Source organism: Palaemon carinicauda, chromosome 33 (assembly GCF_036898095.1).
Source record: "Palaemon carinicauda isolate YSFRI2023 chromosome 33, ASM3689809v2, whole genome shotgun sequence".
NCBI lineage: Eukaryota > Metazoa > Arthropoda > Malacostraca > Decapoda > Palaemonidae > Palaemon > Palaemon carinicauda.
The window spans coordinates 47,918,079-47,927,475 of NC_090757.1; the positions used below are offsets into that span (position 1 = coordinate 47,918,079).

At 33.3% G+C, this 9,397-nt stretch overlaps 1 pseudogene; it reads left to right on the forward strand.

The window, feature by feature from the left end:
• The window catches only part of LOC137626319 (uncharacterized), a 13,678-nt pseudogene extending 5,000 nt beyond the window's left edge, over window positions 1-8,678 (forward strand).
• Window positions 8,679-9,397: the final 719 nt, after the last annotated feature.

Sequence of the window (9,397 nt, forward strand, 5' to 3'; positions counted from 1 at the left end):
CTTGTGCATCTTTGTGCACGTGCATATTAATAAACACTTGTGCATCTTTGTGCACGTGCATATGAATAACGCTTGTGCATCTTTGTGCACGTGCATATTAATAAAAGCTTGTGCATCTTTGTGCACGTGCATATTAATAAACGCTTGTGCATCTTTGTGCACGTGCATATTAATAAACGCTTGTGCATCTTTGTGCACGTGCATATTAATAAAAGCTTGTGCATCTTTGTGCACGTGCATATTAATAAACGCTTGTGCATCTTTGTGCACGTGCATATTAATAAAAGCTTGTGCATCTTTGTGCACGTGCATATTAATAAAAGCTTGTGCATCTTTGTGCACGTGCATATAAATAGCGCTTGTGCATCTTTGTGCACGTGCATATTAATAAACGCTTGTGCATCTTTGTGCACGTGCATATAAATAGCGCTTGTGCATCTTTGTGCACATGCAGATAAATACACTCGTGCAACTTTTTGCAAGTGCATATTAATAACGCTTATGCATCTTTGTGCACATGCACATAAATAGCGCTTGTGCACCTTTGTGCACGTGTAGATAAATACACTCGTGCATCTTGTGCACCTGCATATAAATAACGCTTGGGCATCTTTGCGCACGTGCATTTAAAGACATTCGTGCATCTTTGTACAAGCAGATAAGTACGTGCATTTAAACACATTCGTGCACCTTTGTACGCGCAGAGAAGTACGTGCATTTTAAACACAATCGTGCACCTTTGTACACGCAGATAAGTAACGCTTGTGCATTTGTTGTGCACGTAGAGTTAAATATAATCAAATTACTATTAAAACTTGTGATAAGCATCCTCCTATAACTCAACATTGGGAGCGTATAAAATTTCACATCCAAAGGAGGTTGGGAAATAACTTCCTCTGTGCTTACATAAACATTTGCCGGTTTGATGTTTAAATATAGACGTGCGGGTACAAACATGAGCTAATATACAAACATTCTGTGAATTTCTTTACGTACTTCGTAAAAATTATGCATAAGGGTAAATAAAAAACAAAAAATACATTGTGAAATGTTTTATGAAATTTGGCGTCACAACACCTACGGTCATCATTGATTTGTACTTCAATTATGTTCACTCCCTCTAAAAATATTTATTCAGTCTATAAATTATTAGCATAAACTTCGCTTCACGAAGATAATAATAATAATAATAATAATAATAATAATAATAATAATAATAATTGCTGCCTCGGTGGGATTTATTTTATAGTTAAGCTTTTCCATTGTTCGTATTTTCCTTCATTCGTGAATACTTGGGTCTGGAGGAAGCAGTAGTCAATGCTTAATTGGTTAGGCCTACAGAACAATTGAATAAAGTTATGGTTTGGTAAACATGCAGTATAAGCTGAAATATTCTTTTTTTATAATTTTATATGTGGTGCTACAGAGAGAGAGAGAGAGAGAGAGAGAGAGAGAGAGAGAGAGAGATCTACCATGAAAATCAATTACATATGTATTAAGAAAATAGGAACTGGATCTAACCGTGGTCTTAATATGAAATAAACAAAATTCTCTCTCTCTCTCTCTCTCTCTCTCTCTCTCTCTCTTTGGGGCCCTCCCCTTGGATCCCGAAATTCTTGGAATTAAGATCCAACTCTCTCTCTCTCTCTCTCTCTCTCTCTCTCTCTCCACATATCACGTGTTTTGGAAGGCTTGCAAAGCAACCCGGTTTTATGGGAAGCTGGTTTCCATTGTCGGTTAAGTGGCGGCGTGGTGACGGTGATGGACACGAGATTTGGGGGAATTGAAATGGAGAGAGAGAGAGAGAGAGAGAGAGAGAGAGAGAGAGAGAGAGAGAGGGGGGGTACTGTATGCGTGTATGTATATGTATGGGTGTTGTTTGCACACATACCGAAGACTGATAATGAATGGCTGCTTGATAATTGATAAATATTTATAATAGTGTTGATTTATGAACTGCAATTCATAGTGAAACTGTTATCACATAATTAATAGCAATTTAATTCTTGTTAGTGGCTGGTAAATGGGTTCGCATAAGTCGGGTGAGACGGTGAACTCGGTTTCTAATGTTTCTAGATACGTTGTATTTGTGAGGAAAATATCTAAGATATGAATTTAAATATATTTTTTTATGATTTACTGTGGCTATTATATAATTAAGGTGAAAGTAACTTAATTTAAAATTATTTTAACGTAGACCTACCTAAAGTACCTACATAAACATACCGGTCTTCTAGACCTACCTAGCACCATACTCAAGCAAAAATGGCATCTGCACGGGGTTGAGATGCCAACGAGTGCTTTTCTTTTATATAACCATCTCCCATAGAGACCTGCGAAAAATAAATCCCAAATTATTTCGGAATGATTTCGAAACCGAGCGAATCTCTGTATACGCTTTTCTTCGCGTTTGTGGTCGGGCTTCTGTTTAACCGGGAAAACGTTTAAATATTCTACCTGTTTTTTTCAAGACTTCTAGTTTATCCTCACGATGCCAAAAAAAAAGAAAGAAAGAAAAAAAAAACCGGTGCGACTCAACGCGAGTTTACTCTGGTCTACTTAATTATGCATGACTTGCTTTTCTACTCTTCGTTTAACAAATATCTTCAATATCATCATACGAAGGACTGGGTAAATGAAGCCCAAGTATTTATCCAACGTAGCTGAGCAATCGATGTATATTGCCAGGAAATGAAAATCGGTGACCCAGGAAGGGGGACCCTGGGTAGGGGGTTGCTAGACCATTGGAGGAAGGGGGTGTTCTGCTGTTCACATGCGCGCTCCCGTAGTAACTATATAATCGATTCTGTTGAGATCTTCCATACACTTCGGACTTTCTTCTTTAAAACTTTATACAATGCATAAAACATTTACCGTAAATTTTCTTTAAAATCTAAGCTCTTAAATCTTTTAAAATCAACATTTATTATGACAGATTTTCACTGAGGGCTTCTGGCAGAACCAACCTTTCATGTAAATAATGCTATAAAATGGTAATTATACTAAATAAGCCTTCTTATATATGTATATATATATATATATATATATATATATATATATATATATATAAACAGACAAACGGGCAAACGGGAACTGTAATTTTTTCTTGTTACCAACAGTAGTTTTTTCTACATGGAAGGCCAATGAGATTAATCATCATAAGATTAGCTACAAAATCAACTCTAAGACGTCTTCATTTATCTAAATATACTATAGTCAATTTCTTTTAGCGGTGCAGATTTGCACCGACTAGCAGCGGTGCCCTTTTAGCTCGGAAAAGTGTCCTGATCGCTGATTGGTTGGACGAGATAATTCTAACCAATCAGCGATCAGGACACTTTTCCGAGCTAAAAGGGCACCGCCGCGAGTCGGTGCAAATATGCATCGCTAAAAGAAAATTACTATAGTGTACGCAACCCGTTAAAAATAACGGCTAAATGCACGCACATCTCTAATCAGTGTACGACTACTTCCTCTCTTCCCTACCCAAGGGACGGGGAGGGCTGTGCGTTACCGGATATATATATATATATATATATATATATATATATATATATACATATATATATATATATGTATATATATATATATATATATATATATATATATATATGTATATACACACACACACACACACACATATATATATATATATATATATATATATATATATATATATATATATATATATATATATAAAATCAACCACAATGGCATTTGATACCGAGTTCTACCTTGGGAATATATATCCACTGGAATTCATTTATGGTAATAGCTTCTGGTTGGGCAGAGATTCTAACTCGTGCCACTCAGCCGAAACCATGCCTATGAGGACTCTACCAACTGAGCTATCAAGAGAAATATAAGTTTAAACAGCCAGACACTTACTCTTAAATAGTTTGACGAACCTCATTGAGCCTACGCACGGATGCTAGAATTTTGTATGACATTTTCCATTTAATCCCCAAAATCCTTGATACTGATTTCTTGATGATAAACTTAACTAAATTTCCTAGTTCGTTTTTAACAGCTCTCCGATGTAAAACTATTGTACTTTCTCAATATTCCACGAATTGGGCTCAAGAAAATTGATCAACACTTGAATATTTTTTCATCTTGTTCATTGTTCTTTAACATTAAACTATCAATGTTCATCAACCTGTATTTTCTATTGTTGCCTCAAGTAGCTTTTGAAGAGGAATGTTAATGACTTTGATGTTATCTGATGACATACACTTAAAAAAAAAAAAAAAAACGTAATTCTAATCGGAAATTCTCCGTAAAAATAGACTGTTCCCATCCGTATTTCAGTAAAATACAGGCGACCGTCATTTTACCATACTTGGTTATTATATTTTACGTCACTATATCGGTAAAAACGGTAAAAATCATGGAATAAATGTTGCCAGGCATTTACCGTTTCTTTAATGGAAATTTTTAGGATATTGACCGTGAGTGACCATTGTTACATTATTACTAGCTAGGCTATAACCCTTATTGGAAAATCAGGCTGCTATAAGCCGTAAGGCTTCAAGAGGAAAGAATAGCCCAGTGAGGAAAGGAAATAAGGAAATAATACTACAAGAACAATAATGAACAATTAATATATCTTTTAGGAACAGTCCCAATAATAAAATAGATCTTTCATATATAAACTACAGAGAGAGACTTATGTCAGCCTGTTCAATGTAAAAGCATTTGCTGCATGTTTGAACTTTTGAAGTTCCACAAATTGAACTGCCTAATCAGGAAGGCCATTCAACAATTTGGTCATAGCTGGAATAAAACTTCTAGAATACTGTGTAGTATAGAGCCTCATGATGGAGAGGGCTTGACTCTATGAATTAACTGCATACCTACTATTACAAGCAGGATGGTACTGTCTAAAAAAAATCTGAATGCAAAGAATGGTCAGAGTTATGAAAACTCTATGGGAAGATGCATAAAGAACTAATTGAACGACGGTGCCAGATATTAATATCTAGATCAGGAATAAGAAATTTAATAGACCGCAACTAGATTGTAGCGTTCGCCAAATTAGCGGAAAAAAGTCGTTAGATATAGCGTATTTATTGATAAAAGAATGAATGTGGCTAGATTTTCAAACTAGCAGTTAACGTAATTTTCTTGATGAATTACTGCTTTATCTGGGAAAATGTTCGAGAAAATGTTCCGGAAAAGGTTAATATTTCAGTAAATCATTAAGTAAACGCTTATACTTTGGTTACATTATTCTTCTATTTTCCTAACAAAAATATCATATGAAATAAAGCATTATGAACAAAAGATATTGCTGTATTTCCTGTGCATAAGTTTAAAATCGAAAGTGATTATAATAATACTGATGATAAAATACAGTTATGAATAAGCATGATATTATAAATGTTATATTTTGTTGTACGTTATTATTGTCCTGAAACAAGAAAGAAATACCATGAAGAATATATAATATATCAGTAAAATATAATTACGAGACACATTATAATATATATTTACGTATTTCCTTCTCAGGCACGGAAAGAGAGAGAGAGAGAGAGAGAGAGAGAGAGAGAGAGAGAGAGAGAGAGAGAGAGAGAGAGAGAGAGAGAGAGAGAGAGAGAATATATATATATATATATATATATATACATATATTTATATATATCTATGTGCATATATATTAGTGTATATATATATATATATATATATATATATATATATATATATATATATATATACATACATATATACACACACACACACACACACACACACACATATATATATATATATATATATATATATATATATATATATATATATGTGTGTGTGTGTGTGTGTGGAAGTAAGGGGACAGTTTCCTCGCATTTTATCAAACAACTGTTTTTAACACAAAACTAACCGAAAGATATTTTGATAATCATTTTCAAATAACTCACTTTCACCTTTTCCCCCCCCAAAAAAAAAAAATTCAATTGTGCTAGCAAAAATACACACTGTTTTCTCAGGTGAACATTATATATATGAATATTTTACTCAGCTCATTGTCTTTATTAGCCATAAAATATTAATTTGTTGGTATATAATTTTTCCCTTTACTGGAAACCTACCGTGATGTAGTAAAATGAATATAACGAAAATTAACACCTATATATGCCAGTCAAACAAATTCGTTTCCAAGTTTATAAAATAAAATTTCCTGGCTGATTTTTTATTTCGCTTTTAATTGCAAGTAAATGGGGTTAACATATATAAAAAAAAAATAATCTTTTGAGCAACTTAGTCTTTCTGTAACAACAACAACAGGAACAATAATAATAATAATAATAATAATAATAATAATAATAATAATAATTATAATAATAGTAATGATAATATTTCAAAATATCATAATAATTGAAATGAAGGAAAAAAACTTTTTTTTGAAGGTTATAAAGACAAATAAATAAACACAGACAGACACAGACACATACACGCGCACACACACATACATACATACACACACACACACACACACATATATATATATATATATATATATATATATATATATATATATATATATATATATATATATATATAATGACACCAACTGAGTGAAACACACGTGAATGGCAAAATATCAAAGCGATTCGGAAAAGAACCAACAAAGTGAATGAGACCAACGCCTTTCAAAGGCCTCTTATCATCTCCCTCCTTTCAGATATTCGAGGTTGACTGCATGACGGGAGTCGGACCGAAGGCGTGGGCGAAGGACTTCGCCCTCATGCGCCAAGGAATCGTGGCGGCGCTGAAGAAAACCCAGTTGTTGAAGAGGCTGGTCTTGAGGCCGACGCCCATCGTGGAGAACGACCTGCTGGAAATCCTCTCTTATAATCGCATGAGGCGACTTGAGGTCAGGGCTTAATAAGGTTCTTTGTAAGGTCCTTTGATTGCTTTACTGTTTGCATTTGAGTGATAGGTCTACTTTCTTTTTTTTTTTAGATTTTGTAGTGGATTCTGCTATGATTATTTTATTCACGAATTGCAAATCAAATCATGTCATTTACAGTATCAAGAGATTTGTCTATATTTTTTTTTTTTTTAAAGTTTTGCAGTGGAATCTGCCATGAATTTTTTTTTTTATTTATGAATTGCAAAAGTCAAGCAGATCTTGTCATTTACTATATGAAGAGTATATAAAAGTCTTTTTACTTGCAAATTTGGATTCTGCAATGATTTTCTTTTTATTAAACAACAAAAGAACATGCAGATCCTTCCAGCTCAAATAAGAAAATATATAAAATAATTTTTTTGTTGCAAATTTGTACTCAGCAATGAATTTTTTATTCATGAACTGCATAAACAAATTGGATCATGCCACTTGCAATAAGAATAGCAGATATAAAATAATTTTGGATTGCAAATATTAAAATAAGTAGTAGATAGAAATAATTCAGTTGATTGACAGATCTCATTGTTAATAAAAGTCAACCTCAAACAACTAACTGATTTCTATATTTGGACTTTCGCGAATTTCTGCTACAAAATTTTGAAACTTTCCAGCCATCCAATCAATAGTATTAAACTGCTAATCATATTTATACAGTCAAATAAACTTCTTTAACATCCCATTACCATATTAATGATTGTTTTTAAACTTCTCTTGTAGTTTTTCCTGATTTCCTTTCCTCACTGGGCTATCTTCCCTCCTGGAGCCCTTGGGCCTATAGCATCCCGCTTTTCCAACTTAAGTTGTAGCTTACCAAGTAATAATGATATCAACCTATCACCCATCAGCTAATCAATATCCTTATTATTATACGAATCATATAATAAAAATCAATCAGCATATCCTGCTTACTAGCCGTTAGTAAACTAACCATTCTATGCGTAACGAGTCTATTGTGTTAACTAACTAGTCCGTGTTTTAGCCAGCAAATCGTACTGTGTAAATGCATTATCGAATCTACTAGTCATTTTCTAATCAAAACATCAACTTACAGCGAATGTTTTTCATGTTGAAGAGGCTGACATGAGTCTCTTTTTATAGTTTATATATAAAAGATTTATTTTAATGTTGTTACTGTTCATATAGGGTTTTATTTTGATTGTTTATTACTTCTCTTGTAGTTTATTTATTTCCTTATTTCCTTTTCTCACTAGGCTATTTTCCATGTTGGAATCCTTGGGCTTATAGCATGCTGCTTTTCCAACTAGCTAATAATAATAATAATAATAATAATAATAATAATAACCAATCAGTCATCAATAATAATAATAATAATAATAATAATAATAATAATAATAATAATAATAATCAATCAGACATCTAATATCCTAGATATCGCATAATCCAATCCTGATCCTCAACCAATCTTTCCCCGAACAGGTGCTCGAGTTCTACAACTGCGTCCTAGGCCTGTCAACGGCGCGTCTCTTGGTGGACACCTGTGAAAACCTTCACGTGATGAAGGGCCTCAGGACCTGGCGAGGTCTGACCTTGCATGACCTCGTCTTGCTGAGAAAACACACCAGAGGTCATCGCCGGACGGCTGAGCTTAAGATTCTACCGTGAAAATTTTGATTAATTGAATTATAACTTAAGGAATTGGCTACGATGTTATTTCCAGCTGTTTCTGAGCTCAAGATTCTACCGTGAAAATTTTGATTAATTGAATTATAACTTAAGGAATTGGCTACGATGTTATTTCCAGCTGTTTCTGTTTCCAAGATTCTACCAAGAAAATTCTGATTAATTGGATTATAACTTGAGGAATTGGCTATGATGTTATTTCCAGCTGTTTCTGAGCTCAAGATTCTACCGAGAAAATTCTAATTAATTGGATTATAACTTAAGGGATTGGCTATGATGTTATTTCCAGATGTTTCTGAGCTCAAGATTCTACCGAGAAAATTCTAATTAATTGGATTATAACTTAAGGGATTGGCTATGATGTTATTTCCAGCTGTTTCTGAGCTCAAGATTCTACTGTGAAAATTCTAATTAATTGAATTATAAATGGAATTGGCTACGAAGAATTTATTTCCAGCCGTTTCTGATTTTGTAGTGATGACATGCCTAAAACCATTTGGATAGAATCATGAGGATTAGTGATGTTAATGCTCAAGATTGGTGGGAAATGCACAGTATGCTCTATAGGGACTAGTTTGAAATGTTGGGAAATGATAGATAGAGAATACTTCATATAGATTTCTATGAAATTATCAAGATTGGTAATGAATCTATAATGTTAATTTAGTTGACATGATTCATCTGAAATATTTAGGAATGATTAAAGAATGGCATGAAAAGCATTGGATTGGTGGATAAGAATTGGTCTGAAAAAAACTCTTTAGTTTAATGGAAACTATTCTAAATCCTCCAGAACTGATTACTGGAATTATCTGTAAGAAAAAAAAAAAACAGTGATTTTAA